This window comes from Kryptolebias marmoratus, linkage group LG22 (assembly GCF_001649575.2).
Source record: "Kryptolebias marmoratus isolate JLee-2015 linkage group LG22, ASM164957v2, whole genome shotgun sequence".
Taxonomy (NCBI): Eukaryota; Metazoa; Chordata; class Actinopteri; order Cyprinodontiformes; family Rivulidae; genus Kryptolebias; species Kryptolebias marmoratus.
In genome coordinates, this window is record NC_051451.1 from 9,304,468 (window position 1) to 9,325,244 (window position 20,777).

Below are 20,777 nucleotides of genomic sequence, written 5' to 3' on the forward strand. Positions count from 1 at the left end.
CTTTCCAAAATTTTGAAGTGTTTTCATTATTGTCTTTTGACCATGACATTTTTTTTAAAAATTCTAAACTAAATCTTCCCCGGAAGCACAGGTATAAATGTCCAACACCTCCTCGTGTTTTTGGGCAGCAGCCTTGAGCTCAGTCTGATTGGCAGTCCTTTGGTTTGTCTCTGTTAACCTCTCGACCTCCTTCCCACTGTGGTTTACTGCTTCACCAAAGGAGTTTCAAGCAATTTGTAAAAAAATAAAAAATAAATAAATAAAAAAAAATACATTAAATATTAATCCCAAGGTCAGCTGCTCATGTGCTACTCCTCAGAAAAAGTAGAACTTATTAGATGTGAAGTGTAGTCCCTTTAGAAATAAAAGTGCCTAAACAGAGAGGCATATTTTTCACTCCCTGCGTGTTACACTGATCCCGTTGTTCAAACGCAGGAGCCCCCACCATCTCTTAATAAGAAAATACACAGGCTTTCCCCTGAAATTAATGAAATCTACTTATAAGAAATCCTAGTTAACAATTTAATGCTACACGGGCAGCAAACAGTCCGATTAATTCCTGATTCCAACATCTTGCCTGTGGAGCTCAGTGTTATTGGTTTAGTGGAAATTAAAAGTGTGTTTGAGAGAAAGAACTTTTGGTCACGGAGAGTTTCTTGTGTTCAGTTTGCGTCAAACTGTAGTATTCTCTATGTGTAGTATGTATTATGTTTGTGAGATCAAATCAAATCAGTGTGGGAGCCTTTAAAATCCGTTTAATTCTTTTATCCTCCAAATTTCATTTGAATTTTTCACAAATTCTGCTTCTATTTTTTTTCTAGTCCCTCCATGATTTTGTATGTAATCACATTTTTCACCTAAAAAGTGTTTTGTTATATGGCAGAATACTTAAATTACGAGTGAATGAAAAAATATTCACAATTTATTGAGTTTTGACAAATTTTAAAGGGGAAATTAAATAAAATATAAAAATAATGAGTTATCGTACTTTTCTTTTAGTTAAACCCTATCATAAAACACTCCAGTGGTCCATTTCTCTGATATAAAACATTAAGAACTTGTTTTTGGAGTTTTTTTTGTCAGAATCCTGAAATGAGGTCAAATTTGTGGGCGGAGTCCCCTCCTCGGTTGGTGACGTAGAAGGAGGCGGGGCCAGCTGTGGCAGACCGCTGTAGGACACTGAGGAGGTTACTGTCTCAGTGTTTATCAGGGGAAATGGAAGCAGAAGAAGAAGTAAGTTCTGTTAACAAGTGTAACAGTTTGAAAACATGTTTTTTTTGTTTTTTTGGTCTGGAGTGATGCTGTCGGGAACTAGAGCTCCACATTTCACAAACTTTACAATGATGTCACACAGTCTGCAAGGAGTTTCCCATCCGGACAGAAAGAGATGGCTGGTGCCGGTCCGACACGTGGTGGTTCTTCTATTGAAGGTTTGTATCTCAGGTGCTCCTCTTCAAAACATTATCTGCAGTCAGTCAGCAGACTTTGGGTTGTAATTTTCACCAGGAGCTAAACTAACCCCATCCATCCAACGTTCCTGTCCTTCAGGAAGCTGAAGATTGACTCAGCTGGTGGAGTTTTGGGTCGGTTCACACAATTAATTAATTACAACCATGTCACCCCACACTGTCTGTATTTGCTATTTACTGCCTTGTTGGCATCCTGTGTTTCGCTCAGGATACGTCACACTTCAGAGTGATCACGGAAAATGCTGAAGAGACCCTGGGAATTTTTTTGACCTTTTATTATTAATGTATAATTAGTGTGAATTCTTTAAAACGCGAAACTCTGAAAACGAGCACCTTTAATGACTTCCTTTTGATTTATATTAGCTTCGACACACTTTTTATTTGCCTTTTAACAAAAATACAAGTGTTTCAGTTCAACAAAACTTTAAATGCAGCATTAGGGTGCCTAAAAATCTGCCTTTAAGTCAAAGTTTAAAGAAAAAATTCCAATCTTTTTGCAAAATAAAGTACCTCATGTTTCATATTCAGAGTTAAGAAAATGATTGTTTTGTCAATTAAAGGTTCTTCACATAAGAACTTCAAATTTATACTATATTTATAACTAATATATGATATAAAGTATACAACTATTATCATAATTGTGTTCTATTTGCCTCACTGAAGATCAGAACACTGTCTTTCTTGTATCTGTTCTTTTGTTGATGAATTGACTTTTCACTGGAAGTGAACAGCATTGAGTTGGTTAGTACCTTTATTATTTTACAGTGACATATCCTTTCGCTCTCATATAGCTGCAAAGTCTTTAATAACCTCACATCTCACTTGTGACGGTGTGTTTTTTATGAGAAAAAGCTCGCAGAAGTGATAAGCTAACGTTAGAGTCTTTCCGCTCTGTTTTTTGTTTTGTTTTGTTTTTTGACTGGTTGTTCATCTCGTCACATTTTCTTGCGGTTCCAGTCCAATCATGTGACAACAAAGCATTAGAAAGTTGTTCCCTCCCAAATCATAACTACTGATCAGTCTTGGTTTGGTGCATACCTCAGAGTAAGGGAACAGGTTTGGTACAATCAGAAAAAGAAAACACACCAAATACTGGTAGTTTCTGTTTTTTTTTTTTTTTTTTTTTTTTTTTACAATATGTCTCCCAGAAGCAGAAAAGCAAGCCACCCTTGCTAGTAGGGAGGGCTGAAGGTAGCAGGTGAAGTATGACAAGGATTGACAACTGGTAGATTTAAAGTCAGATAAAAGAAAGAAGAAAAAGTCATATTGTATCATCTCATTCATCAATGTGAACTTCAGACCACGTGTCAAACAACAAGTTTGATAAACCAGACAGGAACTGCTCTCTTGGGGGAAGAAAATAAAAAAAAAACACCAATAAAACAAAACAAACTATGGAGTTTTTGACGTAGACCTGATGCAAAATACAACAATACAGAACATCACTAAATAACATGTTAAACGCTAAAACACATATCTTCTCAGCAAGTGAGTACAAGTCTAGCAAACTGACTCCTATCAAAAAAGGGCACTAAAGTCTCATTATATGACAGAACTGCTTGCCATACTGTAAGTTCTATGGCACTATATTGCTACCATTGATCATGTTTACCTGATCATGACCAGGTAAACATTTCCACACAGCTGATGTGAAACGAACAGACAGGTCTTGAAGCTTCATGTTCTTCTGAAGCAGCCATTCATGCTTTGTTTGATGGAATAGCTTCCTCTGCTTGTTTTGTGTCGTGGCTGTTAGCAAAATGTGCTTAAATGTACCCGGAGAATTCCAAAACCATGTTCCCCATTTTTCAAAACTGTGTCTGAAGCCCGAACAGGGTATAGTTTCAATATGCAGCATTTATGTCAATTTTCTCACTTGAAAACTCAGCTAATTAGGAAAATACCACTGATGTGAATAAACCGCGAAAATAATTGTTTCCTAAATGAAATGACATTTTTGTACAAATGTCTGTCTCTTGATTCGATGAGCATTTGAGTTTATTTGCGAGAACTTGCTTAAATAAAGAATAAAATGGTGCTGTTTGGGCTGTCTGCTGTCATCCCTCTGTCAGTTTCTTTTGTGTTGCTGTTCAGATTCCCACCACTCTGTCTGTGTGTGTGTGTGTGTGTGTGTGTGTGTGTTCACACATCATTTCCAACCATCTGCATCTGTTTGTAACTTGTTTGTGTGTGTGTCTGAATCTGTGTGTGTGTGTGTGGGAGCTTGTTTGTCATGTTTTCTGACTCCGGCTGTCACACTCACACTGCAGCAAGGGCCCGTGCACACGTCACTTTAAGCACAACGGATGTCTCTAAAGTGGACTCTGAGGTGAATGCACATGTAAACAAAACTGCATATGGATTTTTTTCTTTTTATAGTTTATTTTTAGTCAGCACACACAATTACTGGGTTTTCATTTCAAAAATATCAAGTGTATACAGTCCACACAGAGTAATAACACCACTCTGGTAATAATTAATAACTGTAGCTGATTTGTCTATTTTTACCATAAACGGGAATAAAATAAAAAGAAAAAACATTCTACTGACAATATGTATAGATATATCTAGGCTTAGGTAAAATATTAATACTACCTTCATAAATCTACCAAACTCTTATTAAGGTCCAGATTTGTGTGTCCAGAAATAAATCACCTTTATGTCTAAGTTGACATTAAAGGCCACCAGTTACAATATGTTTGCTTTCACGGAAATCTCCTGTTTTAAATTCCAGCAGCTTTCCAGCAACTTCCCCCTCCAAATATCACCCTCCTTAGCGCTCTGTGACTTGCCGTATTGATTGCACTCGACCGGATTTGATGTTGTCACTGTGTGTCGCAACGAGCGTGAAGTTTAAATGCACTTTGACAATCCACCTTATGAGTGCAAATGGGATTGAGGCCGAACAGTTGCTGATCTGAACCCAAACTGTATTTCAGATCATTTTTCAAACATGGAGCCTATGCGGCGACGTCCCTGAGACTGTTCATTCTGTCATGAATGATGGCAATTTAAAGTCTGTTGTGTGAAGCATGTGTACAAATAGGTCTGCCGTAATTAAACCTTTGATTTGGGCAAGCTTTACCAATTATAGACCTACAGTATATTCAGTCTCTCATTCACATTAAAACTTCTTGAGAGAAAGCATTTGGACAGAAATAATCAGTTTGAAGAATTTCATTCAGGTTTTAGAGCCCCAAATAGCACAGACATGACATGAATGAAAGTTACTGATGATATTGTTGTACATGATATTGTACATGGTTGACCTATTTTTTTGTCCCGTATCACAACAAGAAGAGGGGACTTGGAAATACCCTCCATCCATCCGTTTGTCCGACTGGTGCACCTTGTGAGCTGGATAACTTGAAAAATAAGCAGCGTACCGACTTCCATTTTGGTGTGTGATATTTGGACACCTCGTTTATTTGAGGAAACTATAGTTTTAAGCAAAAATAAAAACTAGAAAGCATAGTGTCCACAAATGATTAAGGTGGCCAAAGACTGATCTATGGTGGCCTTGACCTCCATTGGCCACCCTCTGGCCCTGTCATTGGAGGATAAAAATGCTCCCTCTGATCACCAGGAAACATCACTCTGCGCCACTTCTGACAGTTAATTATCACTACAATAAGGTAAATACATTTTCCCTCCGAATCATTATCAGAAAATATGTAACTTAAGACTTCAACCCTTGTGGAAAACTTTCTCTAAACCTAGTTTAAGTTGATTCAAAACACACACACAAACATGTCTGTTCAGTTAAACACCATCGGGCGCTGCTGCCTGTTTTAGTGTCTCTCTTGATGCTTTAGTTCTTGGAATCAAACAATATGAACACTTAAGTGTATGATGTATATTTGTTTACACTGTTTAATTCCAAGCATTCATCTCGAAAACTAAAAAAAACATTCACGATTAAATACCTCAGAGACAGAGGACATCGGCGTACTGCTTGTTGATATGTTTTTTTATTTATGGACACATCAATACGAGAAAAATATTGTGCAGAGTTTGTTTCTTTCTCTTTTTTTGTTCGGTTGTTTGACTGGACTTCATGACTTTGCGATGAGTACGTTACTGTTCCTCTGTGTTTTAACGAAGGCCTCCCTTGGAGCTGACAGCCGAAGCCGTTCCCTTTCTGTCCCCCACCCCATCAGCACCTGTTGTAAAACTTGAAATCTTTCTCATTGTCGATGTATAAGTTTTGGGTCCAACTAGTTACAAACCTTTAGAACATTTGGAATCCCAAATAGAATAAAAAAAAAAGGCAGAACATCTTCAGTGTGGATTGGAATAGGTGGTATAAAACTAAAAGCCTTTTTTATTTTCAGCTCATCGTGAACGCTTTTATGAACCTAATGTCCGATCTCAAGATGACAAAGATGGGCTTCGATTGTAAAATGTTGCTGCTGATTTCCACAGTTGTTGCCTCCTTGTCGTTTAATGTAGCTTTACATCTGAACCGTGGTGTGCACTCAGACACTTTTATCTGCATCCTGTCTGCATTTCCAGCCTGGATTTCCACCTCCCTCCATCAGAGCCTGCATGCCGACGAGTCTCTTTGTAGAAGTGTTTTTTTTCTGCACACCCCTCCTCCCTCTCCTCTCCAGCTCACCTCCCTGCCGTAAACGCTCCCTCTCTGCACTTCTCCCTCTCCATCTCTCTCTGATATACATAGCAATGACCCCTGTCTCAGTCGCTCCGGCACCATGCTGTGAATTCCATCTAAGCAGAAAAACAAGTGGAGATTGTTATGCAAATGGCTGTGTGGTGGGCCTTGTGCAGGAGAGGGAGAGAGAGAAAAAAAGGCAATATTTGTGTTCTTGTGTGTGCTGGAGAGGCAGTGAGAGTTGATACAGGAACAGAGAGAGAGGAAAAAAACGAAAAAAAAAAAAAGGGAGGAGGAAAATGGAAAAAATCAAAAGAGAAGGAAGAAAATCGGAGAGGGCAGCACTTATTAAAGATGCAGTAAAACAGACCGGATGGCACAGTCAGATGATCTTTTGAACATATGTTTACAGGAATAAAATGTGCCATGGGCAGGTGCTCTATACCTGGAGGATGTGTTCACCATGTGAGCTATACTCACTGATCAGTCAGGAGAAACCTACTGTGGGCAACGTCTCCTGTTCTGGGCACTTTGTACATTTGTACATCGTACATCAAGTCAGCATTGCGAGTATACACACAGCGTAAAGAGATGGGAGGTAATGAAGGGAAAGAGTGGGTCAGTTGCTGTTTAATTGTCACTGCTCTTTATTGGAGACATCACACACTGCTTCACTGAGCTATAACACACAAACACGTATCATGCACAATACATCTGCTGGTAGGGGCTGACACCACTGAGATGGTGCACAAATTGAAACTTATACACTGTAGACTGCAGTTTGTCCTCTGTCTTCGAGTGTGGCGAAATTTCTTATCGCCTTCTGCCAAAAGGTGAAGGTGGACGATAATGTTTTTGCCCCTGTGTGTGTGTGACTGTTATCAAAATATTTCATGAACAACTGGGTGGATTTAAATAAAATTTGCAGGAAGTAATCATTGGATGTACATTTACAACTGATCAGCTTCTGGAGTCAACCCGATCTGAGATGGCCACCACAGCTAACTTACATTAAAACCCACAAAAATGGCTATAATTCGGTCAATTTTACAGATACTTTGGTAAAACTCAGGGTGGCAGTAGCCGAGACTTATTCCCAACACAGTCTGAGCGCCAACAGATTGCACAAGATCTTTGCTAAAAATTTTGCCATTAACTAACTGGAGTCAATTCTGTTGATCGGATCGAATGAATTTTAATTCAACTTTTTGGAACCAATTATTGGTTGTGCCTCTACAACTAATAACCTCTGGCAAGGAGGTCATGCTTTCTATAGGGTTTATTTGTTTGTTTGTTTGTTTTTTGTCTGTTAGCAAGATTACTTAAAAAACCAATGAACTGACTTTGATGAAATTTTCAGGAAATGTTTGGGATTTGGGAAAACACACAAAGATGGCTATCAAATTGTCAATTTTGCTAATTTTGAGTTAAAATTTCTTGTGGTTGAAGCTGAGAGTCATTCACAACATCTACTCCGAGAGACCTTGCAATCAATATTATTTTTATTCCCTTTTTGCCTTTGAAGGCGGGCGATAAAAAAACATTTTTACACTTCTGAAATCAGGTACTGCCAATAACACTTATTAGTTTAGGTTACAAACAGAGTACATCCAAAAACTTTTTTTTTTCTTTCATTGTGGCACTGTCACATTTCTAAATACCAATTTCTACTCCTACAGTTGTTCTTACAACTAGAGGTCACCTGTTCTTCAAAGGTAATAAAAGGTTGTGATGACCAGTAGAGGTGTTTTTGATAAGAGGACAGACTCAAGAAAGAGGAAGAATCAAAAGCTGATACAATCTGAATTATCGTCAATGACAACAAGCAGCTCTGTAAACCAATTACAGATTCTTTAACTGAGTTGTGAATACTGTCTACCTTTTTGCTTTGTGGAGCCGGTCTTCTTTGGTTCCATCAGTTTGTTTTACCCTGATGGCATTTGGAATGATGTGGGTGTTCATCTGCAGTCCATTACTGACAATCCTTCTCAAAACATTTTCTTTTACATTTTTATTAGTTACTCCTTCCCACAACTCTGTCACACAAGTGCCTCTTCCACTCTTTATCTCTCGCACATAAACCCACTCCCCTGCCAGTGTCGCTTGTTCTCTTCCTCCCTCTTCTTTGGCTCGCTCCACGACAGACACACTTGATCGTTATCCAGCAGTGCCATCAATTATTAGGTGTGGTTTATGAAACCCTGGTGCAACGTGCCACCAAACACAATGTGAGTGTTTCTGTTCATAGTGGACACTTATTCCACTCCTTTTTTTTTTTCAAAATGATTTTTGTTTCTTTTTTTTTTTTCTTTTTAATAGGGGGTTGCTTTGTTTTGACTGAAGGTTGCATCAGTTTACATCAGACCTAGTGGCAGGCTGGACTTCCCCTCCACATCCCCACCAGCTGCGAGGGCACTGTCAATGTACATATTGTCGCCCTACGTGATAGCTTTTTTACACTTACTGAACTAAATGGTAAAACGGATTTTGGATTTTGTTGGGCTTTAAAACGCCTTTTAGGTCCTCAGCCCCCCACCCCACCCTTGAGAGTTTGGCAGAAACGAGCCAGTGCTGGCACATATTGTGGGATAGAAAGAAGCAAATGATTAGAGTGATAATTTGAAACTGTAAGCATGAAGTACTGTAATTATTGACACAAAAATACTGCAACTCGTGGCCTAAAATATTGACATTAATAGACTATTTTTATACCTATTTTAAAAATTAGTTTAGTTTAGTAATATTCAACTGTAGCCCTAGCATCCATGAATCATTTAAAATTGAGTTGGACAGGCATTGTCTTGTTGGAAGACTGTACCAGGGTGCTGACTCTGGAGGGATAAGGAGAATGCAGGATGTCACTGACAGCATGGCACTGCAAGGGTCCTCTGAAACACTACCAGAGGTGACCCGAAACCAGACCCTATTGCTCTCCTCGCCTTAATGCCACCAGCAACAACGGTATTTCAACCTGGAGAGACTCACGACAAAGAGAAGCTGCAATTAAATAGTTTTATTTGACATGAATGACATGAAATATTTGGCGCTCGGACCCCGGCGGAAGACGCAAGTGCCAACAATAGCAATCCGCTTCGACGAGAAGCTCAAGTTGAGCATTAGAGTCGTCTTCCCCGGGCCGGACACTGGTGGTGGAGGTCGAAGAGGGGAAGCAAGCTTGAGGGAGCTGGGAAACTAGGGGTGGAGGTGGGCTGAAGTTCGGCCGGTGAACGGATGGGGCCATGATGGAAGTCCTTTTAAAAGAAGGCTTGCTCGCTGATTGGATAAGCTGGAGGCACAGTCTGATGCTGATAGGCTGGAGTGGAGGTGCTCGACGCAGCGATTAGATGCAGGTGAGGCTGAAGCAGGTCTTCCAGTCTGAATTTACGCCTAAGCTTCATGTCTCTCCAACAACATTGGCAGGAATGGTCCTCTCCTCTCGGTGCTGCTGTAATGCACGTAATGGTCATTCATGGTAATGCTGAACCGAGATTCATTGCTGAAAATGATACAACGCCACTCATCATCAGTCCAAGCCGTTATGGGGTCTGCTCTGGTGTTAATGGCATGAGGCGATGCAGTCCAGCTCATGCCAGTGGTCTAGACATGGTGTGGGATCACACAGTGTTATGAAGAGTCCAACATCTGTGTCTGAATGGGTGCACCTTAAGACCTCACCATGACCCTGCAAAGGCGATTCCTGTTTAAACTGAAAGTTGTAGCTGGATTATTGTCCAGTGTGAAGGGAGCCTACAGCTGCAAATACAAAAACAAGCTGAGAAATTAAGAAATATAAAAAGAAAACAGAAAAGAACAAACTGCATAAGGTCACCAAAATATATTTTTAATTATTTACACTTTGGAGTTTTATATATTGCTTGAATTTATTGTAGATTCCTGATAGAAAACAAGTAAAAAGTGAATCAGTTCTTGATAGATGTAGAGTAACTGCTGTTACCACTTATCACTATTATGACTACTATGATCAACAGCTACATGCCACAAAATCAACAACACAGTGAAACTCTTTGCTTTGCATATGAATCAGGATTTTCATCACATATTTAAAACAAACAAACAAACAAAACAAAAAAACCATCCTGTCAATAATGACAATTGTGTAAAAAAGGTAACAGATGGGATGATACGGAGCAGAATCTGAGCAGACAGAGAAAACAAAGCTGAATAAAATATTTCTGTCCGACATTGTAATGAACACCGTGACTTGTGTAGGACTGATGAGGTAAAAAAAAGGTCTATTTTCAGTTTCAGCCTTTTTCAAATTCTCATCATAATTATGTCAATATTCCTCCAAATGCAAACACTACCAATCCTGACAGAAAGTAATATGGTGAAAGGCCATTAAAAATGAGGCACCCCTCCACCCCACCTCATCCACTGACACACACACGCCTACACACACCTCCCAACTTGCGCCCCCTCCCACCCCTCCACTCAATAAGACTTTTGGCAGGCCTGAGCTGTTGTAATTGGCAGCCGGCTTGCCGTACCGATAGACTCCCCTCAGTCCTGTGGGTCAAGAGTAATTTACTGAGCTGCTAAACGCCACCAGTTTCTCTCTCTTTCTACTCAGTCCAACCCCAATCCCCCCCACCCCCCTCTCCTCCGCCTCGCCCCCTTCCTCCGACATCCATATTGGAATTCCCATCCAGGCTGTATTACAAGGCGAGATGATGGCTTAATCCCTTGTTAATTAGGGACAACAACTCCAGCAGCTGAGGCTAAAGCGGAGAGCGGGGAAGGCTCTGGAGACTACGGGGGCTCTGGCCTAGCTCGTGGCCCAGTCAGGAGAGCCCTGGCTCGTGCTCAGAGAGCTGGCAAGGGATGGGAAAGGGGTGGGGGGGTTGCAGCGTCGCTCTGGATGAGGATTGAAAGGGCCTTCTGCCTAATCCTCCACTGATGGCTCTTCTGGGCTAATGGAACCTGGACAACTGGGCAACTGGATGCCGCTGCTGGCTCGGGACTCGTCTACTCCACTTCCACTTCATCTAGGTCGGAGTGTCACTGTGATTGCAATTGTTGTTTACCAGGGAGTTTGGTTTCATTTGGCTCGTGAATGCCACGCATGAAATACCTTTTTTTAGTTGGATTTGTTTGACCATTCTCATAATGCCAGGTTTTCCTGGTAGAAGTCACCTCATTTTCTTTTCATGACAGCAACAGATCATATTTCCCATGGGGTATACAAAGCCTCAGTCCCTCTCTGGAAAACAACAACAACAAAAAAAACTGTCTTATCCCATTTATAATTGTCTGAAAGCTAGAATTTTTTGAGTTAAACTGTCTTGTCCTAAATCTGTGAGGAAACGATTCCAAGGTAAATGAAGGATGAAGCAGCAGAAATAAAAAGGCGGAAAGAGGGCTATAGAGAGTCAGTGGTTTGAAAAACAAGGGGTAAAAAGATGAGTGAAAGAGTGCATTTTTCCTGTGTTTCCTTTTCAGGTGGCAACAAAAGCCCATTTATTTAGGCCTGCACTTCCACTGGCTGGGTGTACTGTTAGCAGAGTGCATTATAAATACAGCCAGCCTTCTCACTGTCCCTCCTCCCTGGAAGGCCCAGGCTCCTGGGGAGCTCCAAATACAAGGTAATTATCCAGCACCACACCGCCTGCTGATTCACTACCTGTGAGTCCAGCAGCACTACAGAGAAGGATGGATGGAAAAGGAGAAGGACACGAGCTGAGTATGTCTGAATGTGGGAGAGAAAACTGTGGCTTGTAAGAGTTTTTCGGAGCTTGCCAGCGTAATGTCTGAGCTGGATTAAAAAAAACATTCTTTTTTTCAAGGCACCAAAAAGACAATCTTGTGTGATCTATTCGAGTCAAAAAATGTACAGTACCATATGAAAATACACTGATCATGCAGGGACACATTCAAGAAAATACTCATATGATGAATCCTCTGACACGGACAAACAATGTTCAAGGTAATAAACCTTGTTGATGATCCAATCACTGACCAAAACTTTATCAGACACTGACAGCGTCGGGTATTAAATCCAATCAATTCACTTTATTTATAAGGCAACACAAGTCATGTCAGGGCATCGTACATATAAGTAACAGGTCCAAATCATAAGTCCAAAACCTCCCTGTCTATTTTGACAAAAATGGAAAAGGTCAGATTGTGATTTATTTATGTAAGTACTATACAGAGTTTTGTGTTTGCAAAAAATGAACAAAAAGTGTTTATCCTAACATAATTAACTAGGAACTCAGGATGTCATATGTTCAAATTCATGTTACGGTCATATAGTGGGATCTTATCTGAAGAGTGTGTTTGAAAACTGTAATGTCTGTAATGTGTGTTCACTCAGCTATGAAAACTGTTTGAATTAATTTTACCCCAAAATACAATTTTTTATCTTTTCAAAAACTGATCAAATTACTTGTTTTATGTCAAAGGAATATTGGTCAGTAGAGTCTAAGATGCTCAAACAGTTTTTAGTGGAAAATATAAACTTCACTGTACTCCACTTACCTGGAGGATTTAAAAGATGTCTATAGACCCTAAAATGTTTACAGGTGTCTAGGCTAAAATCTGGTTAAATATGGCCTCAAAGTGAAAGTTTAGTAGATGTAAAAAAACAGATTTAGACATTAAATAGACTACATTTAGCCAAGATGGCAAGAACAAATGAATGTTTCCATTACTTGGGATTGAAACCAAGCTTTGTTCTAGCTTCCTGTATATTCTTGAACAAATCAGACCCATAGGGGTCCTGGTGCAATCCACATGGACAGATCCAAAAAGTTTTAAAAGACAAAGCTCCTGGACTTCTGTTCTGTAGTTGAAAGCCTTCCGCTTTCTATCTGGGGCATTTTCTCAATTCAAAACTGTGGAGTTCCAAGCTTTAGGCCCAGTTTACATGACACTGTTTTATAGTAAAATCTGAACATTTCTGTTGCATTTCGGCCATTTGTGTGCACAACAACAATGACCAAATTCTCTGACGCTGAAACTCAAAGCGGATTTTTAAAAAAACTGCTGGCATTGTTTCACGGCGAACTGCAGTTTACCTGAAAGCAGAAGTGTTCGCACATGTGCTGCACCATCTCCTCAGTCAGTGGAGACTGATGTCTGCGCAGATGTGTGTGTTGTTGAAATACAAAAACCTAGTGACTTTGCATGGGAGCTACAGCGGGTTCAACGTGTTTTGCGCACGTGTCTAAACAGCAATTGTGATCACAGTGTGTCACTGTGTGAATGTGTAATGTTTCTTCAATCAACATCAGAACATCTATAATATTTCCAGATCGTTCACATATAAACAGGGCCTTAAACTGCATGAGATGCTCCATTTCTCATGAAGCACAACAGAAATGTCCTGGTTTCACTAAAAAAAACAGCTTTGTGTTAATTGGGCCTTAGTTTTTTTTTTTGCTCATATGAGAGGTGCTTTATTCATGCATGAACATATGAATTAGAAGGAAATGACTTAGTATCAAGCTTAATGCTCCGTTGTAAGTTTTAGGCCTGGTTTACATGATGCTGTGTTTCTGTGAAAATGTGACATTTCTGTTGCACTTTGCCCGTTTGTTTAATTCTTTGTTTGTTGGATTCTTTGAAATCGAAACTTTTTGAATCAAGGTCTCAGAGAGGAATGTTTCAGATAGTCCCTGTTGCATTTGAAAGGAAACCACAATGGGTGAAGTTGCACATGCGCACCATAGATGGCCGCAGTCAATAATTGGTCTGTGCATGCAGGAGTAGATAAACTACATTAACAATGGCAAATAGCAAAGTGCTGTTGGTGCTACTCACCCTTTTAAATGTCTAGCAGGAACCTAACCTCAGTGTCGGTCCAAACATCTGTGTATTCACCATTTTGGATGTAACAGCTTTTATGCTTGACAGATTAGTGTGCGCGCATGTGTGCATCAGTGCCAGATAGTGACCTGGCATGGAAACTACAGCAGATTCAACAGGCACAGGACTACCGTGTAAACATGTAACTTTTTCACAATCAACAACAACAAAAAAAAAGTTAAAAAAAATGTTTCCAGAATATTGGTCACGTGTAAACAGGGCTGTCATCTGAGACCACCTCATCTGTTCAAAGTTAGTATTTCTCATTTGACAAATGGCTCCCTCCAATCCCCTCAAACCATTTGCGACAAAGGAAATCATTTACATCAAACAAGAAATACCAAATTTAAACAGGGGAAAAATGGAAAAAAGCAAAATAAATGTCCTAATCTACGAAATACAAATCCAGTTGCTTTGTTTTTTAAAAATGTTTTGGATTTTCCATGTCCTGGATGACTGAGAATCTACACCATCAACAAATAAACTTCCATCATCTGACACCGTGTTGTTAAAAGTTATAGTAATTCATAGTGAAGGATTGCTTGTAAAATTATCATCACCATACTGTATCTTGTTGGTGCACAGTCAATAATATTTGATGTTTTAATGAAACATTATACTTTCTAAAAATGATGCATTGTTTCATGTTTTCTTGTACCTGTGAAATGTAAATGAATAAAAACAAAAATCTACATATTAACCAGTAAGTGACTGTCTCTTTGTTCAACTGTCAGAAGAATGAAAAGATCACGTTCTCTGATGATGATAATCAGTAACTGCAACACTGATGACTTCACTGATGAAGAAAAAAGGCATTCAGCGTTCAAACCACAAACCAACCATATCAATTAGTTTTAACATTCCAGCTGGAGTTTTCTGGGTTTTTTTTTTTTTTTTTTACAATGGTTTAAGACGCAAGTTGTGTGTTTCACTTTTCTTTTTCTGTTTATACAAATCAAGTTAAAGGAATGAAACTGCTTCCAAAATATAGGTTACAAATATACTCATCTTTGAAATCCCATTTACTGCTCAGTGGGCACCAACTATCTACAAGTTAAAATAATTTGCTACCAAGAAGACATTTCTGTCTTCATAACTGTTAGATACCAAAACAGAGCTAAAAGAAGAGAAAGCGTTAAAGTTTGATTTCTCAAGAGCGCAGAAACATTATGCTGAAATAATGCTAATGTTGGGCTGGAAGTAAATTACTGTTGGGAGAAAGTTTACCTTCAGGGCTTTCTGCCTTGAACCCTTTTCTTCCAGAAATCTTTCTGGCAGAAAATGTTTTTGGCAGATATATTTTGGGTTAGGTTTTGGCAACAAAATCACTTGGTAAGATTTAAGGCAAAGATGTGGTCTGAATTAAAAAAAATGTTTTTCTAACACTGACAACATGATAGAAAGCTTGGCAGAAACTGATTTTTTTTTTTTTCATAAAACCATAAGGGCAAATTGTCAGATGTGTGATATGGTGAAAACAACTCGCTCTACAATGGGCTACCAAGCACTGAAGCACATGGTGGTATGGGCTGAGAATCCCTGAATTCTGCCTGCGTGCGTGTCGTGTTTTATTGCTATAGTTTATCTTTCGTCTCGCAGCTTTTAGGCTTTTATTAGAAGTAAGAAAAGGCAGCTCCGTACAGTTCACAGTAAACAACTCTGCTCTGTGTCTGCCTCATTTGTGAGTGATTTGAGCTCAGTGTAAAATCTGGTCTCAGTAACAAACAATTCGCAGTAGGAAAAATATTAACAAAATAGATTGGGTGATTTAATTAGCATAAAATTGTCTCTAGTATGAAATGTATCCACAGTTCAAGTAACTCTGTCTCTTTCTTATTCCAAAGGCAATGTTGGTCAGAGTAAAGTTTGTGCAGTCAGAGTTCGTTTAATCTGAGTTTGTTTAAACAAAGTTTATTTGGTCAGAGTTCACTTTTAAGTCTTAGTGTCTTAGAGGGATCAGAGTGAGTCACGTATATGATCCTACCTCAAAGAAAACTGTTCATCACTGTAGATTCAGGTTTGAGGAGCTCAATGGGAGGCTTTCTACCTAACAGAATCACTGAATAGTCACTGACTGGATCTGGGTCATTATGACTGGATTGCCATGACAGTATCTGGACTGTCATCGCTGGATTGCTATGACTGATCCTCAAGAATAAACTGTCATGACTGAATCAGCATCATTCGATTGTTATGACTGGATTTGGATCATTACCATTAATGATCATTACTGAATCATCATCACTTGATTGTCATCGCAGCGTGGTCATCACTGGACCTGGAATGTCATGACCACACCATCTTCACTGGACTTCCCCTCAACAGAAAGACCTACTGCAACTGAATCACATGCTGCAGAACAAACTAACAAGAAAGCCAACCGTCTTGTGAATGTTTAAGCTTTTACAGGACACCTGCATTCGTGTTGAATGCTTAACTCCAACAACTGTCCAGGTTCAGTTTGTGCTACAGACTATTTCTCACCAAGACAACAACATAGCTTCTCCTTGTGTGTGTGAGAGAGTTACTATCCCGCCTGATCACAAGCCTTGAATAAAGGTTCCGACTCAGTTTAACCAAAAGTGAAAGTTTTAGGAGAGGATTAGTGTTTCACTTTAAATGATTATTCTTTTATCTGTCAGTAACAATAAAAACTTTGAAGTAAAATGCAAGAAAAAACAATGATTTTTAACCCCATTTAGGGTTCACTTCTACATAGTTTTTACTTCGTGGGCTACTTAGGAAGCAAATTAGGTGAGAATATATTTTGTTGAACAAATAATTAACATTCGTATTTTAGGAACAATGCACCATCAGTTGCTAGAATCTGAACTGCTGTTAGTATGCTCTTCCTGTTCGTAGGAACTCTGATCCAGCCTCCAGGAGCCATTAATATGCACGTCAACCAGCGGGCGAGCGCCAGCCTCAGCTCTGCCAACCATTGTTCCGCCACAATCAAATTAGCCCTGCTGATGAGGCCTGAGCTCTGTGACCTCCACAGGCCCAGAGAATCTCCAGCCCCAGACATGACAAAAGAAGATCCGAGAACGTGAACCCTCAGAGACAAAAGGGGCTTGCATGCTGATTTCTGATTAAGTCTTTTATTTATATATTTATCCACTAGAAGTAATTGAGACGGGGCGTTGGCTGCAGTATGTGAAACAGATGCCCTCAGCAAGTGACATGTGAACTGTAGCAAAAAAAAAAAAAGGGATTTGCATGAAGTGTGTGTGCTGTAGTGTTACTTTTGTTTAGCTCTTGTAACTAGCATATGTGTGATGCATCAACTAATCCCTTTTAGATCCCTCAGGACCTTGTGATTCCTCCTTCTCTCTTTTTTCTTCTGTTACCTTTCGTCCACATTTGTCTGATTTACAAGTGAGGGTCGACTCCTGCTACTGCTGCTAATGCACTGCATACTTCTTATTATAGCAATGCTGTTCTGATATGTGTGTGTACTGTGGGGAAAAAAATCAGGTTTAGGAAAAAAAGAAGATGGAGAATTAGATATACAATGTAGTTTAAATCCAACATAAGCATATGGAAGCAGCCTCTTGTTTCACATTTTCTCAACTCCTCTATTCGGACCCATTGTGCACGGTCTGAATCAAGACACATTTATTGTAGATCGAGCAGATTTGTGAAACAAAACTGTTGCAGGGGAGTTCTCTGAAAGCGGGGGCCGACCCAGAGATTTGATACGGATCAGTGAGGGTTCACTGGGAGAGCGCAGAGCAGAGGAACACGGTAAAGAAATCACAATCAGATCGCACAATTACACTCTGGATGACTGCAGATCGGGTGGCAGCTGAATGGTCTCGGCAAAGGGTGAAGACGGGAGAGAGAGCTCGAGCAGGAAGTTCACGTCCTGTAATTTTCAAACATGTTAAAAGTGATATCTTGACAGTTTGAATGTCCCCCCACCACCACCACCCCACCCCACCCCCTTTCATCAGGCAGATACCACATTGTGGAGAAAGAGGAAGGATTCTTGTTGGTACTTGAAAGAAAATCAGCTTGTTCCGTCGTTGTTAATGTTTGACCTTTATCTCTGTAATTTAACAAGTGTTGAAAGTTGAGAGAGAGAAAAGGAAATTTAATGTGTCTTTGTAGCACCAGGAGACACTTTGTGGTAATCCTACCTTTGTTTGTTCATCTACTCTGGGTGGTGCATATTTAACTGAGCCACTGAAATGCACTGAAGAAAGAAAAAAAATCAAATATTTATTTAGGATTCACTTCGAATCCACAGCAAAAACATCCACGAATTGTATTAACATTATAATTGCAAAATCTTGGATGTCTGAAAAAATTTTCTCAGTGTTTCTGATTTGATCAGTTATTTTTTTTTTACCAGCTGGTTTAGAGTATCTTCAATATACTTCTTGTAATGAACGTCTGTGGTCTTTTCTGTATTAAAGCAGAATTGAGTTCAGGTGACTGTAAAGAAAAAAGCTGTTTTTGTTTGTTTTTTGTCCTTGAGTTAGGTTAGCAAAACTTTATGGTCAGTTTAAGGTGTGTCTTGAACATGATATTAGGTTTACAGATGGTTTAACTCATATTTATCTGATAGATTCCAATTTGTCCATGTTAACAATGAATCTTCTTCATAAACCAAACTGTCATGGAGTTCCTCAGGGTTCAGTGCTTGGACCAATACTCTTTACTTTATGCTTTGATTAGGTAAAATTCCTAGACAGCATGGTATAAATTTAATTGTTATTCTGGTGATATTCAGCTATATTTATCAAAGAAAGCTGATAAATCCAATCAGTTATTTAGATTACAAGCTTGTCTTTGAGACTGGATGATTCTTCATTTTTTGCTTTTAAATCCAGACAAGATGGAGGTTGTGGGTTTTGGACCTGAGCATCTTAGGAACTAACTTTGCTACCTCTGTTTTATTCTGGATGGCATTAACTTGGTCTCCAGTACTAATGTAAAGAAATTTGGTGTTAATTTTTTTTTTGATCAGAATATGTCCTTTAACTCTTTTAAAATTTGGAACATCTGGACTACTGCAATTCTTTCTTATCAGGATGTTGGAAAAACTTCCTAAAAAGTCTTTGATCTTTTGATTTTTAGAAAATTGTAAAATGTTGTACTATAGGCCTTAAACTGAGCTATGCCAGAGCTTTATGTGGCTGTAAGGGTCTTTATTGTTACATGACAGCTCAAATCAAAGTTTTCATAGTTTTCAGGAACACTATATCTACAAAGTCCACGTCATTTTGGAACTCAGTCTCACAATCTATTTAGAGCATTGTCATCTTTCAGTATGGTTATGACACATTCTACTGCAGCCTCATCATGCAACTCTATGTGCTTCGTATCTTTTGTCACTCATTTTTCGGCTTATTGTCCTCCTTCTTGTCTTTGTTCACTTTATCTTTCGTTCCGTCTTAGCAGCTGGCTCGAATGCTGATAGAGCTCACTCTGGATTTGATTAAGTTCCCGCTCTGCAGAATCAGACAGAAGACATAAATATCTGGGGGCATCTGAGAGAGAGACGAGTCAGTTAAAGAGGACTGAGTGTAGATCAGGTTTCCACCCCTGATGAAAATCAATGCGACTTGACCGGTCGCAGAGTGACTCAACATGTCAGCTCTAAAGAGAACAGCCATTATACCATTAGAGCTAATTTCATCTTGCTCTGCTTGTGTCTCCATTGTTATTTAGTCATTTAGCGAGGGTGTGCATGTAGACGATTCACAATTGTCCATTGTCATCATTTTCACTGCTTCAAACACCAGCACAGGAGCCTTTGAACGGTGCAACGGTAAGTTGTTTCTTTGGTGATGATTATAATTTCCACTTAGATTAAAAGAACTGGAGCCCAAAATCTGTCAGTGGATTGGTATTTATGAGGCCAAAGAGCTACCGTATAATCAGTTTCAGCATGCGACAACTAAAGCAAACAAACAAAGAAAGAATCATTGTTTGCTGCTTTGTTTGTCTTGAAAAAAAAAAATGTTGCAAATCAATTCAGTAAAGAGAAGGATTCAACTGGGCTCTAGAACTATCAACATCTGAGATTATAACTTTACATACACCAGTGCTCAGGTGGTGTGTATGAAGCTCAAGAACAGCAAGGAGATGCAGCTTCAGGAGCTACTTGGATGACAATCGGACGTCTGCAACTTTGCCAGAAGCTCAGCGGTGGCTCGCAGATGGAGGAAGAAGTTTCAGGAGTTTAACAGAGGTCATCCAATGCCACCACATTTATACATCTGATCCAGTGACATTGTTGCATTCACTCTGGTTCACCTCTAATCACTGACTGAGAGAATCATTACTGAAAGTGAATCCGACCCCCCCCCTCCCGAACACAACTCAATGGACACTACAAGTTCAAAAAGGCATAAATCTTTGAGATCCAGAGATCTCCAAATTCTAAACAAAGAGGTGATGTTTGGACAGATGTACTCTAGGAGCAGACTTCACTCAACTCAGCAAATACATGCCAGAATAGATAACATTCCAGTAAACACTACAGACAAACTGTAGTGTGAGCGAGTATCTAATGATAACAATTTATTTGATCTTACCTAAATAATTATCTAAATAAAAAACACAAAACTGAATTCAGTGTAGAGACTTACTGTCAGTATCTTAAACCATAAATCAGTAAGAAAGAAGATCAAAACTCACAATAATTTTTTTTAAATAAATAATATGGATGGTCACGTAGAAACCAACTTTTGTATGGGTAATATTTAAAGCAATGTGGAGAAAAAAACTATTTTTTACAATTGGTGTTCATTTGGAAAATGAGAAGAGATAATATCCATCCATCCATCCATCCATCCATCCATCCATCCATCCATTATTTTCCACTTCCACTTCAAGCCATAAGAAAAAAACAATGA

The 20,777-nt window shown here is 39.3% G+C and overlaps 1 long non-coding RNA gene across 1 annotated transcript in view; it reads left to right on the forward strand.

Annotated features, from left to right (window-relative positions):
• Positions 1–14,585, forward strand: part of LOC108239157 — a 57,290-nt gene extending 42,705 nt beyond the window's left edge. The window contains exon 3 of the long non-coding RNA XR_001808706.2: positions 11,542–14,585. This is a non-coding gene — a long non-coding RNA (uncharacterized LOC108239157). The remainder of the gene's footprint in view (positions 1–11,541) is intronic.
• The last annotated feature ends 6,192 nt before the right edge of the window (positions 14,586–20,777 follow it).